General features: G+C 37.0%; 1 protein-coding gene across 1 annotated transcript in view; it reads left to right on the forward strand.

Annotated features, from left to right (window-relative positions):
- The window catches only part of LOC311295030 (NACHT, LRR and PYD domains-containing protein 3-like), a gene marked incomplete at its 5' end in the record, with an annotated part of 145,985 nt that overhangs the window by 31,279 nt on the left and 99,331 nt on the right, over window positions 1-15,375 (forward strand). The gene's annotated exons all lie outside the window — the stretch shown is intronic.

The following is a 15,375-nucleotide window of genomic DNA, read 5'->3' on the forward strand; positions in this document are numbered from 1 at the left end:
GCCTATCTAGCGCAAGGGGATTTCATCAATATGCTGATGGAGGAATGCTGGGACACTCCAGGCACAGGATTGTTTTCTCTTTACAGGACATATGCTTTCAACCACATACTGTTTATTTACTAGTTGTTCTAAAATGTAATTATGCCATGTTTGGTCTCATCCGACAGCTTATAAACTGAACGTGGTGAACTTAATAGAGATTTTAAAGTATCCTATTCTAGGTACTATTGCTTAAACACACATTGAGGAGAATATGTTAATGTTCTTCTCCCCCTCTTGATCTCCATCATTTTGTCTCAACTTTTGGTTTCCTGTCGGTCGGTTTCGGTGTTGGTATTCCACTCATGTTTAACAATGTTTTGCTCAGGGTATAAGAAGGAAAGGTAACTGTTGATCTTGGAGAAAGGCTTTAACCCCTGCCACTCTCGCACACCGGTGCGTAACCTCATACTGAGAAGTTTTTACGGCCTTGTCTGCACAACAGTGCATTATTTGTTACTACTAAGTTTTCTATACAGTGTGTTGTTCCATTCTACTGTCTGTATATTTAAACATGTGACTTAATTTAAAGGCTTTGTCTGCTTTAAAGGCTTTGATAATCTTTCCTTTTATCACTGATGATGTTTAAAGCTAAAGTGATTATTATAAAGTGATTATAACTTTCGTTATCTAAACGTTCAGGTTAAATCCTACGTATTCCTATCAGAGCTGATAGAAAGAAAGACCTTCACATTTAAAGAATAAGAGGTCAAAGAATAACAGAATAAGAGTCAGATTAATTATATTGGAGTCAGATAAATATTTGAATTATACACGTCATTATTGGTTTTAAAATAGCAGCGTAAGCTTCCAGCCTTACAAGCAGGGTTGTCAAACATTGACAAATGTCACAATTTTATTCGATTTCGATTTAATGATTAATTGGTACGTATCAGGTACACTACAGGTTATTTTAATGTTAACTAATGCTTTAAGCTATACAGGGAACCCATGTTGGTACATTAATATTACAGTAAAAAAAAAAGTACTGATTTGTATAGGCTACTTACATTTAAATTGCACAACGTTTTTTTTTTTTCTAATAATGCTTTAATAACTTTAATGACAGTGTTTCTAATTGTTATTTGAAGTAAAAACATTTAAATGGTCGCTGTCAAAAAAAACATGACGAATTTATTCAAACATACATTAAACAGGCTAAAATAGGCTAAGTAAAAATACAATGAATATGCAATATAGTGTATATATTTGTCAAAATGCTTGTCTCTAAAGTTTATTTTTCTAGCTAAATACCAAGTTCTTGGACATTGATTGGCTCTTCTGAGGTAAATGTAATGATTTAAAGGGATACTTCAGGATTTAGCATTAAGCTTTGTATCAGTAGAAAACCTGTAGTATTTTCAAATTACCCTGCTTTCCCCCCTCATATCCCCCTGAGATGAGAGATTTACTTATTTTATGTCTGAAAAAAATCCTCAGATGACGCAAAAATTGTCATTTTGCGTCATCGGAGGATTTTTTTGTCCAAAGGCTAAAGACTACAGCCAGTAGAAGGCGCTGTCCCGCATGTGTTCAACCCGCCCATATGAGGATGCGATCTCACTCAAAGCATGTACACAGTGTACACAGATAGTGTCAGCTATCTTTTTTTTTGGAAGCTAAGCTAACAGGCTCTTGTTCTGTGGAAAAGGTGAGTAGTAGGAGAAAGTATTAGGGGTTACCATCCTATTTTTCCCGGACACGTCCGGCCGCCGAGATCGTCCAAAATGTCCGGTATTCAGCTTTTTGCTTTCTGCAGTCGGCATCCATTGTTTACATGCACACCTTTTGTTTCAGTCTAACGGAATTCATTCCGATTAGTGAATCTGAATGTAGTGTTTACATGAACGCCAAGTTATTGGTTGATGTGCATTGATAAGGAAACTGATAAACATGATGAATGGCGACTGTAGAACGCAAAAGCTGAATCCAGGAAATTTTGGGCGATCTCGAAATCCCTGTCAGACTCGTCACGGAGACTCGCTAGTAGCTAGCCTTCTTGTGTTTAACTTAAGGCTTGTTCGACTTCATGCAGCTCTGCGCAGACCGATCGGCGGCTGACTTGAAGCAGTGCATGCCGGTTAGAAATTTTGTCTGACTTGATACAGCGCCGACGCCACGTGACTGTGACGTATGCCATCAAAGTACCGCGAGACCGATTCGAGAGTAGCCGGAGAACTCAGCCAGCGCAGCTTCTCAAGAGCGGCTGCACTGGGCTGCAGGAGGGCTGATGACGACACAGCTGTTCCACGATTGGCCGGATTCAGCGCATGACAACGATCACGTGTGTTTCGTGTTTATTTCGAACACCTTTAGTTCCTCTAAAGCTCTCAAATCAGTTTATGATAACAGTGAACACTTTTTTCATGTCGTTGTCATGTTATATTGTGTCATGTTTATCAAATTAAAACTGCTTAAAAAACGTAGACTCCACTTCATTGAAAGTAGCTTATGTTGAACTTTATTCTTGTTCAAACAGATGCTGTATGAAGCAGTACATAAATTATTGAATGAAAATGTCTCTGAAACATCTGTGTATTATTTGGCAAATATTGCATTTATTTCACTGCAGCTGTGGTAAAGTATGCAAACACCACGTGAGCGGTCACTACGGGAACCAGAAAGTGTCCGACTTCACGTCTCCGTTTGCAGCTCCTCCCCGCCTGCACGCGGCTACTCTCGCCGATCGGTTACATCCAGCCGCAGCCGATGTCGAACACACCTTTTGTGATGTGTCGTTCATGAACGATTTGTTCATTTTGAACGAATCTTTAGGCTTGTTTGAGATGAGCAAAATCTGCGCAGAATCGATCACCGGTGATCAGCGCGAGATGCATGCCGGTTAGAAATGTGTCCGAGTGCGGTCCGCCTTGCTCTGATGTCATGCTGACGTATGTCAAAAATCTCTCGCGAGCGCAAGGCGCACGTGTCGGATTCTGCAGTCGAGCTGCAGTCGAGTTGTCTCAGAGTGACTCGTTCATTTTGTGTTGACCGCGCATGCGCATTACGCAACACCAGGGATGCAAACAGCGCGCTTTTCGGCGCCTCCCGCTTTTTTCACGTCAGTTTGGGTGACAGTCATCTGAAGCCATTCCATAGCTTAATGTGATGGACAGAAGTCTATTTACATCATTAAAGTTTACGGAAACTCATTTTCCCTCCTCTGCGGCTGTCAATCATTCTCCACTCGGTATTCAAACAGCGCGCGCCTCTTCCGGTTACGGCAGGATGCACGGTAAAACTCTCTCCAATATGATATATTCACATTATAATGCTTGATCTGTAGAGAAAAGGCTGTAGATTTGCATAAAATGACTTTATTTTGTTGGAGTTTGTTGCTGTTTTTAAATGACTCGCTACCGTGTGCCTGTCAGATCACACACATCACAAGGACTATGAATCGGCATCAAACGCACAATAACTGGAATTTAAAACTGAAGAAACAAATGATCAATAAACTGTTGGACAGATATACACTAGGATTTGTGCGCTCGACATTTCTTCGCTTTGCGCCGTGAACTTTTAAATGCGCACTTGTGCAGCGCACTGTGACTCCATGTTGCTTTGAGCGCATCATTCTGCACCCGCGATGCGCATAATCGCTTTGTGCGCTCTGTTTTGAAGCGTTTCATGTTTTCATGGTTTTGTGCACTGAAAGATTATTAAAAGCCTAGATTTTTTTTTATATCTAGCCTGCTCAATACATTTAAAATAAGCATAATTTAATTGTATATTTCTGTGTAGTGTATATAAATATATACACTTCTGAATTCTTGACATTAATATATAAATATAAAATGGTGAAATGTATGATTGCCTGATTGAATTTTATAAGAGTACTAATAGTAATTTGTTTTTATTAACGTGTTTAGATTTTATAAAATTACTGTGCAGATTTTTTTCAAGAATTACTTTTTGCTACTGATTTATACACTCATTAGGTTTAATAAAAATACATAGTAATACATTTATGTAATATTTAATGATGTTAACTGTATCTTACACTGCAAAATGATAACTTATAAAGGATTAAATTCGTCACAATTATGTAAGTATCTGGATATTTGCTGCGGGGCGAGGGCTTCGATAACCTCTCTCTTTTTTGACCGTACATGTTTGTATCCCTGAATACGAATCTAATGTTGTATTTGATGCGAGATACCAGCGGTCACGTGGCAAAAGAACGAAGGACTCAAACCCAGGACTCGAAAAAAATGAACTAATCATTTCTGTTTCTGCATAGTGCTATGGGTTTGTGGCTTGAAGAACGAACGACTCGAACCCGAAGACTCGAGAGATGAACTAATCTTTTCTCTTTCCGTTACTGACAGCATAGCCTCTATGGGACTGACAGGAAGAACGAAAGACTCGGACCCGAACTCGAGACTCGAAAGATGAACTAATCATTTCTGTTTCCGGCCCTGCTGTATCACACACGGCACGGCCCAGCAGACAGATCAGAGTCAGACACTGACGAGTCGACAACTGACATCTCGAGACACGAGAGGAGGAGAACAAACGTGATAAATATGAAGTTGCAAAGGAAAGAACGTCTTGTTGAGTTGAGGTGAACTAACAGAGTCAGACTGAAATAGCCTGAACTTAAGACCCAACAACTAATCAATTAATAAAACATTTCGGTTTCTTATAATTTGGCTTTGGCTGCCTTACCCTATAGTTTATTTTTATTCTTTTTACAAATGTAATCAACATTTTCGTAAGTACAAGATGTGTTGGGATATTTAACATGCCATTTTATATATATTATGCTGAAATGAACGAAATGACTCGAAAAGATTCGTTCATTTTGCTGAACGAGACTCAAAGATCCGAGTCAGTAAAATGATCCGAACTTCCCACTACTAGTTTAACTGCGCTCTCTTACCGGTAGGCGTGGCTTCCTAGGGCAGTGAAGCAAGTGAATTCTGGGAGTTGTAGTTTTTCATCCACAAAAGCTAAAAATATATTTTCTGGCTTTACTCAGTCTAGAAGGCTCCAAATTCAAAAATAATTTCACATTTCTGCTACATAAATTACCCATTTTAAATACACATTCATCTTTCCAGAGCTGAAGTATCCCTTTAATGAAGCAAACTTTAAATTTAATATTAGTCCTAGAGCAGAAAAAGTTTAATACATTTCAAATACTATAATCACTTGACGCATTTGAAAGGCTATCGTGCAAAAACTGCAACAAATCCATTATTCATGATTAAAAATCTAAATCAAAAGATTACTTTTAGTATCATAATTATTAAACCATAATGAATTAAAGGCAGGGTAGGTAGGATTTTTCAAAAAAAAAAAAAAAACATTCCAAATTTGTTTAAACTGTCTTTATATACCAATACATAATTAAAATATAATTACTCTGAAAAAGAGAGTATAAAAATCGAGTGTTTCTAGTCCTCTCACGACTGTTGTAAACACAGCTAATTATTTCCATTCACTCCCACCCCCTCCCTTCTGGGCTCCTTCCAAAGCCACGCCCCCAAAACACATGAACGCGCGACGCCAGGAAGACGCATTTATTACCTGAGATGAGTGGAGAGGAAGGAGCGCAGTGCATGCAGTGACATCATGTCAGAATCACATGTAATAAAATACCTAACTTTATCACTATAAATATAAACAAATAAGATGGCTTTTAGTACTCACTATCAAGCTAGCATATCGATACTGGTTAAGTTTAAAATATATTTTGTTTGATTCGGTAACGAGCTATATTTAGGCTATAGGTAACGAGCTATAAGGCAAAGCTAAAAACAGGTTGCATTGATACACATTTTTCCATTACCATCTATCTATAAATTACAGAAACGTCTGTCTGTCTGTCTGTATGTCCGTCTGTCTGTCTGTCTGTCTGTCTGTCTGTGTGTGTGTGTGTGTTAACCACATATCTCTCGAACCGTTGGTCCGATGGATTTCAAATTCGACAGGTGTCTTGCCACGGGCACAAGTAAGTGCAGTGCCAAGTTTGACGTTGTTTGGATGAGAAATGCAAAAGATATCGTTAAATATATCATTTTTAAAAGGTTGTGGTTTAAAAATAAACATTCTGACATTAGAGGGTTGTATCGGTCAAAGAAGCCCCAAGAAGGTTGTGGTTTAAAAATAAACATTCTGACATAAACACTCAGTCAGCTACACTGTTTACTTCTGAATATTATAGTTTGGTTCCAGAACGTGGCAAGATGAAAACCACTATTTTCTGTTTCAAACTTTCACATAGCATCTTTAGGTTATAATAACATAACAAATTCAAATCTTTTTTTCCCCAAAAATGCAATAATTTTCCCCAAAAAATGCAATAAATTCATGACACTTTTTTTTTTTTTTTCAAAATGCAATTAATCCATTGAATCAATATAAAAGTTATTTTTTATCATATTGAAACTGTTGGAATCAGCCATCACTAAGAAATATCTTCTGAACTTTTTTGACGGCGATCAGCTCACAAAAACTGATTTTGCACGGGCACTTTGCACTGCTCCCTGAATCTACGTGCTTATTCATTTGTGGATGTTAAGTGAATCTGTAAGTCAGCTATGCTCTTTACTTCTGAATATTATATTTCATTCTGGTGCGCTTAACGTTATCGCTACTGTGTAATAGTAGCCTATGCTATTCACCAACTAAACATATCCTATTCGATGCGTTCACAGTCTCTTTCACGGGCATCATTTGTAGTAGCCTATTCCCAAACTGTTTGCTCAAGCATAGCATTTTCTCGGAGTTCACTGTGTGCTTTCTACTTTTTTAGTCTACTGTCTGTGTGTGTGTGTCTGTTATTCGCATAGCCTATCTCTCGAACCGTTAGTCCGATGGATTTCAAACTCGACAGGTGTCTTGCTACGGGCACGAGTAAGTGCAGTGCCAAGTTTGACGTTGTTTGGATGAGAAATGCAAAAGATATCGTTAAATATATCGGTAAAAGAAGCACTTAGAAGGTTGTGGTTTAAAAATAAACATTCTGATATAAACACTCTGTCAGCTACACTGTTTACTTCTGAATAGGCCTGTCACGATAACAAATTTTGCTGGACGATAAATTGTCCAAGAAATTATCGCGATAAACGATAATATTGTCGTTCTGAGACCATTTTCATTTAATATAATTATAATGGCATAATAATGCAGGTACACCTTTTCAACGATCTATAAACTTTTATTTCTAAAGAATATTAAACATTGAAAACGGAAAACATTTTAAATATCCAAAAAAATGAACAAAACAACCAAAAACAATAAAAGCAATGGACTCTTAGTGTCTGTTAACAAAATAAATGTCTGTTAATAAATAAAATTAAACAAAATTGCACTTCAAAAAATATTAAACATTAGGCTTTAGACATTATTAAATAGTGATACATTCCATAACAGGCAAAACTGACAGTTAGGACCTTTGTAAAAAAATAAAAAAAAGCCTCAACAAGCCATATCGCACAATTTTGCACTGTTACTCCTGTTACTTTGTCCTCCTGTTACTTTGTCAAGTGTTTGTGTACTGTCGGGAAGACGGAGACGCGCTTTATTGCGTGTATATGCTACACACTGAAAATACTTGGTTAGGATTAGGGGTGAGGAGTGCGTGTGTATTACACGCCATAAAGAGCGTATCATATGCACGCAAAAACTATTTTTGGCGTATAAATGGCACGAGAAATAACATTCGTGGTATAGATACGCATTTTCATGAGATCGGGCTCGCTGTCGCAACTCACAACTAGCGTCTTCTCTCTCTCCCGGCAGTAGCCGCAAACAGTCCCGCCGGCGCTTTCCCATACAAAGACCATGTGACTGACAAGCGCCGCGGCGCCGCCTTCCCACACAAAGACCGCATGCAACTGACAACAAGAGGGTTCACTCCTCCTATACGCTAAAGAACCGAGCGAGAGTGGTCATCCAGTCTCTTTGTTAGAGAGAGAGAGACGAGGAAAACAAACAATCATGCAAATGGAATTATCGCGGCCGGAAAAATTATCGAGCTCATTTTTTTTTATCGTGCGATTAATCGACTTATCGACTATCGCGACAGGCCTACTTCTGAATATTATATTTTATTCACAGCCATCATTTGTAGTAGCCTATTCACAAACTGTTTGCTCAAGCGTAGCATTTTTTCGGAGTTCACTGTGTAGCCTGCTCCCTGAAATCTGTATTGTAACAATGAGCACTCAAACACACCAAACCAACAATTACTAAAAACACACACAAAAACTGATTTTGCACGGGCACTTTGCACTGCTCCCTGAATCGACGCGCTTATTCATTTGTGGATGTTAACTGAATCTGTAAGTCAGCTATGCTGTTTACTTCTGAATATTATATTTCATTCTGGTGCGCTTAACGTTATCGCTACTGTGTAATAGTAGCCTACGCTATTCACCAACTAAACATATCCTATTCGATGCGTACACGGTCTCTTTCACGGGCATCATTTAAGCATAGCGTTTTCTCGGAGTTCACTTTGTGCTTTCTACCATGCACAAATAAAAATGTCACTGAACTTTTGCTGTGTAATTGTAACAATGAGCACTCAAACACACCAAACCAACAATTACTAAAGTAAAAGTTCAGTGACATTTTTATTTGGATTTACCGTTGGTCCGATGGATTTCAAATTCGACAGGTGTCTTGCCACGGGCACGAGTAAGTGCAGTGCCAAGTTTGACGTTGTTTGGATGAGAAATGCAAAAGATATCGTTAAAAATAACAGTAAAATAAGCACTTAGAAGGTTGTGGTTTAAAAATAAACATTCTGACATAAACACTCTGTCAGCTACACTGTTTACTTTTTAATATTATAGTTTGGTTCCAAAACGTGATAAATCCATGATAAATCCATGATAAATCCATTTTGATTCATTTGAGTAAAAATGTGTTTTCTTTACCAAGAAAGTGACAAGATGAAAACCACTATTTTCTGTTTCAAACTTTCACATAGCATCTTTAGGTTATAATAATAGATTATTATAATCTATAATCCAGATTTAGATTTTCAAAGATTTATTATAAAAACGGATTATTTTCCCCAAAAATGCAATAAATTCATGACACTTTTTTTTCCCAAAATGCAATTAATCCATTGAATCAATATAAAAGTTATTTTTTATCATATTGAAACTGTTGAAATCAGCCATCGCTAAGAAATATCTCTTTTTTGGCCAACTTTTTTGATGGCGATCAGCTCACAAAAACTGATTTTGCACTGGCACTTTGCACGGGCATCAGCCTATTCACAAACTGTTTGCTCAAGCATAGTGTTTTCTCAGAGTTCACTGTGTGCTTTCTACCATGCACATATAAAAATGTCACTGAACTTTTGCTGTGTAATTGTAACAATGAGCACACAAACACATCAAACCAACAATTAGGCTACTAAAAACACACTCAAAAACTGATTTTGCACGGGCATTTTGCACTAGTCAGTTTAACTGTGATGAAGGTGAATTTCGTGTAAGAGTCATAACATATACGGTGTTTTGCATGTAAGAGTTTACATGATGAAAACATTGTTGACTGATGAGGACTAACGTTACACTCCGGAGACAAGTACATCGTCGGTTCAAGGACAGGTCCGGGGTCGAGGGCGAAGCAGAGGAGGTCGTTCAAGAGTGCGGGCAACCAGCGTCCGAGCCTCCGAGGAAGAAGTTTTTGCCTTGTTTGCCTTCGCTGACTGAATATGCAGGTGCTTTGAATTTTGAATGCTCTTTCTCTGCCATAATTTTACTCTTCGTAGGCTCCGCGCCTCTCTTGCACTCCTCAAATCAAACGGGTGCGCGCGCATATGGGCAGATCTAGCAACAGTGGTGGTTGCCATGGTTGCGAGAGTGAGTGACAGTCGCCCAAACCAATCAATTGTTTCGTCCCGAATGGAAATAATGAGCTGTGTTTATTGCAGATTAAAAGGTCTACAGTCACTCAAATTTTAAACTCTTTTTCAGAGCACTTACATTTTAATTATGTATTGGTATATAAAGACAGTTTAAACAAATTAGAAAGTTTTTTTATAAAAATCCTACCTACCCTAATTTAACTGTTAACCTTTAAAATTGACTCACCTAATATAGGCGGGACTCAAAAGAGGTCCACGCTTCCAGTCAGCATCTCCTGTCTTTCACAATTCTTTTTTTCAAATGAATAAAACACACTTTAAGATTCAAAATTAACACTAGAATACCAAAATATTATATATATATATATATATATATATATATATATATATATATATATATATATATATATAAAGACATTAAAGACCCTAGAACGCAATTTTACTCTTTGGTTATGAATGCAGCTTGGAAAAAACTGCAAATTCATTATTTAGGAATAAGATTCAGCAAGATTAGTTTAGTATTACAATTATTAAATTTATGAATACAAATTTACTCGCCTTGTTTGCAGAGACGGAGAATAGCTGAATCACCACGAGATCTTCCATCGCACATATCTTATAACGTTACACTCATCTCGTAAAGTCGTGATCGCTACACTACACGGAAAGCCAGCTAAAAATAAATAAATCTAGTATGATGCACATGATTTGATAGATGTGTAAAAAATCAATGCAGGAAAAAGGAGAAAAAAAGAAAGAAAAACAAAACCAAACTAGATTCAATCCACTGTAGCGTTAGTATGATGACACATGATCAGATACTGTTTTTTTTATATATTTTTTTTTAATTTTTATTTTAAATGTATGGATTTATACTGTTCTACCAAACTCTTGTCTCTTTTGACCTGTAAATACCTGTAATACAGAATAATACTCTTGACTTGTATATTGTTTAATCACTGTCATTTAATATTTATTTGTTGATTGTAAAGGATGACAGAATTTTACTGTGAACTATCCCTTTAATTTATTAACTTGCTCTCCTAATCTGCTGTTTCTCTCTCATTATAGGGTAGTGAACATCCTGAGCTTGAACTCATTAGGGATATTCCATGCATATTTTATTTGTGACTCTGTATTGTGTTCACTAGTGATGAATTACAATGAACGCAGCAATCTTAGGAAAAGGGCCCTCAAAAGAGTTGACACTTCTCTTAAATCAGTGAATCATGAGGTGTATGACCATACTGATAATCTTAACAACTCTCCTGTTAGCATTCCTCCTGGTGGCGTTCCCTCTGACTGCAGACCTTCAGATCTGAATCCTACTTGCATCTCTGTTAGTGAGAATACAAACAGCAGCCATGATTGTAGCAGTACTGGCGAAACAAACGATGAAAGTGATCTCAGAAGCAGCATTACTGACTGGGCACTTCGTTTTGGTGTATCTCTCATTGCACTTTCTGCTTTATTGGCAAATCTTAGAGTGCATTTATACCATTCCTGCCAAAAGATGGAAGGTCACTGTTAAAAACGAAAACCGAGTACAATCTCAGCTAGACTGATTTGGCACTCAGGAGTCCATTCCCATTTTACCCCCTTCTTCTTTAAATGGTTTGTGTGTCCTGTAGCTCTGCCAAAGAAACAGTTTTCAGGGAGTTTTTCCCCATTTCTCCTCTTCTTTTTGGACGGTGGTTTAGAGGATGAACTTGTTGAGGCAACCTCCTCCTCATCCATTGAATCAAAGAAGTGTCCCCACTCTCTTCTGCTGGTGTGGGCAGATAATCTGGATCATCTATGGGGTCATCATCACTCAGATCCGCATCTGAGTCCTCAGGATTTTCTGGCACAAGGGCCAGAGAAGTGCGTGGTCTTGAACCGTAAAATGATTTGGCGTCCATCTATCATGTCTAAAACATAAAGAAAACAATTTGTATTACAAACCATGTACTCTTACAATGCTAGTCATATAGTAATACACAAACATAGTCAATTTTAAATTATGAAATTAATAGTAACACCAGAATTGGTATTAATTCAAATTTATTCTTGATATTTACCATATACACAGTACAGAAATGGTGAAAAATTATATTGATCAAATATTTTATCAAATATGTAATTGAATAATATTAAATTAATCATTTTAACAGCACTAACCCTTTTGTTCATGGTAAATAGCTAATTTTACCAACATTAGCTAGCTTCTCTACCATAAAATGACAACTCAACCGTTTGGTAGAGCATGTTTTGAGAAAAAATATTTGACCCTTATAAGACTTATTTTTGTTTAATTAAGTTACATAATTCTGTTTAACCAGTCCTCTGAAACGATAATATGTCAACAAAATAGTCTTACCTTTAAAAGTCCCGCCGATATGCGTCAAAGGATGAGTGAATTTTCGCTGTCACGTGCTGTTTGAAGGAACACTGAAAAGGCTGCTCACAGACACAGTGCCATCTAGTGGATTTTTTTAGCATTGCACAATTACATGATGTTGAGCACTTCTGTTTATCATGATGATATCCCTTGGTCTGTCTGTCTGGTTTTCTTTTTCTTTTTTTCTTGTCCAAAAAAAAAAAAAATAAAGTAAAAAAAAAAAAAAAAATGTCCTGGCTCTTCCAAGCTTTATAATGGCAGTGAATGGCTGTATATTTTCCAAGGCCTGTCTGCTGGAAGCTCTTTATTTTTCTTATACTAACACATCGCTTCGCTTCAAAGAGCCTTTATTAACCCCCCAGAGCTGTGTGGAGCACTTTTATGATGGATGGACGCACTTTTATGCTCTTCTAAACAGAAACGGCTATTCTACTATCCTTTTATAGGCTAAATAATTTCAAATGAACTGTTATATTGACCGGTAAAAGCCCACCCCGATTTTGAACATTATAATCAAGTGTGATGTTTGCTTGTTCCTTTATTTGTGCATATATTTATGTTTCCAGATAAACACGTTAGCCTTGAGGGGAGGCACAACAGTAAAGGAAAGTGTGTGGCGGATTCTGAGCTTCCTTCTATCAAACGACATGGCCCATCAGTGGAAAAGCGGCATTCAAAGACACCTCTCTGAAAACTGTAATTAATGGTGTGGCTTTCTGAAATTAACTACTGTGTTTTATTTGTGTTTGGTGTCAGCTAAAAAAAAAATTCCCTATAAATGTTAGATTTTATAATAAATAATAATAATGTGCTTATTTACTGTTGGTCATTGTAGCTGCAGTCAGAAGAAACCGTTTGACTTCCACTGCAACAGACCAGGAAGTAGAAAACTGGATAAAGAGATGCTGCAGCTTTCCGCAGACAGGGATGGAGGCCGTCGGGCAAAAATGGACTCTTTCCTGGTTCTGACACTCGCCTGTTCAACGGACTGCCCTTTTGCCTTGCTCTGTTTGTGAACTATAGATCTGATCCTCCACTTGTTTATTAAAGTCTCCTGGTTCTGAGTGACACTTGCTTGACCTTGTTCCTAATATGTATGTATAGACCTTGGTCTAATGTTTTCTTTGGACTGGTTTCTGGCAGTCCTCCCCTTCTGGACCTCTGCCTGTTTAATTGTATATATTTATATAATGTATTTATTATATTTATTGTTTCCTGTTTTTGATTTTCATTTATAAATATTTGTTTTCTTTGGACTACCTTCTGGTTTCTGGCAGTCCTCCCCTTCTGGACACTGCCTGTTTTATTTTATATTTGTTATATTTATATATGTATTTATAATATGTATTGTTTCCTGTTTTTGATTACTGTTTATAAATTTAAATGTATTCATGAAATATTTATATTTATTAAAGCACTTTTGACTGATTATTTAAGTATTTTCTTTATTATATGATCATTAGATCTGGCCCAGATCTGGCCCGGTTGTGGCTGACTTCTAGCTGCCACACTCGGGTTGAGTCATCGCCGTCTGTCCATGCGGTTTGTGGGCCAGAAGAATTTGGAAGATGTGGGCCACAACTGGGCCAGATGTCATTTGCTATTGTTCTGATGAATGCACCATGAAACATTAAGATACTGATGAACAAAGAGGTTTGTGTCCATTTTTGATTCTTCACTTTTGGTTGCAATAAGCAATATTTACTAAATGTGTCAAAAATAATCAGTCTAATTTTCAGCCGATAATTTTTTACATGTGTTGTGTCATCTGATGCTCCAGGAATGCAAAACTGACCAGGTTTAGGGTCAGGGTTCAGGTTAGGCACTTAGTTGTGATGGGTAAGGACAATGCAATGAATTGTGTTAATGAATGTCCTAATAGATGTAAGAATGTGTGTGTGTGTGTGTGTGTGTGTGTGTGTGTGTGTGTGTGTGTGTGTGTGTGAGATGCAGACAGAACTGGCTGGCCAGAGAGAGACACAACTATGTCAGAGAGAAGTGGAGACTGAGCAACACTCAGGGACGTTTCATATAAAAAAAATGAAATTATTTGCCCTAACTTCATAAAATAAAACACAACTTCAACATTTATTATGTGAAAAAGTCAGTGACGCACTCACACACTCACATTCTCTCTCTCTCACACACACACACACACACACACACACACACACACACACACACACACACACACACACACACACACAGGAGTTACACAGAGTTAGCTAACAGCTAATTTGCATCTGTTGTCCCTGGACAGGTAGACAAAACAAAAGACTCAAAACAACCACTAAACAACAAATACACTACATAAATTTACAAAAAATACATATTATCCATCAATTCAAAATGTATACAAAATATATATTGTATGTACATGTACATGTGTGTGTGATTGGGAATGCTTTGGCAATACATTGGAACAATTGTCATGACAATAAAGCACATATTGAGAGAGAGAGAGAGAGAGAGAGAGAGAGAGAGAGAGAGAGAGAGAGAGAGAGAGAGAGAGAGAGAGAGAGAGAGAGAGAGAGAGAGATTCATCATATATTCATGTCGTTTCAATCCTTAATGACTGACGGCCACAAGAGGAACAATTTTGATTCTCTTTTAGTTTCTCTTTTCTGCTCAGATGATTCTGTCATGTTTAGTTTATTGATTTATGATAGTTTATTAGTTTATTTACTGAGTTTCTCCAGATCGAATTTAAAGTAAACTGACCTGGAAAAAATAAATATAATGAGCATTTTTTTATTTTTTTATTCTAATTTAAAATGATAATTGTAATTGCAGTATATATATATTTTAAAACCATATGAAACAAACACAATACTGTGTACATTTCTAAAAACTTGATAAATGTATTTTATTTACAGTTTTTTTGGTAACACTATTGTACAGTGTCATTGTAACACGTTACATGTATTTACTGTAATAATACTCGAATGTATATTTCCTGAAGAAAATGTGAGTGGTGCTTGCAGTGGCACATGGGCACATGCTAACACAATTAACAATGTTGTGATTCCATGATATACCACGTTCTAGTATTTTTTACCATGTTTCTAACATGATTTACCACAAATTATCGCATTATAGCATGATTTACCATGATTTA

The sequence above is a fragment of the Rutilus rutilus genome (genome assembly GCF_951802725.1).
Source record: "Rutilus rutilus genome assembly, chromosome: 1".
NCBI classification, from domain to species: Eukaryota; Metazoa; Chordata; class Actinopteri; order Cypriniformes; family Leuciscidae; genus Rutilus; species Rutilus rutilus.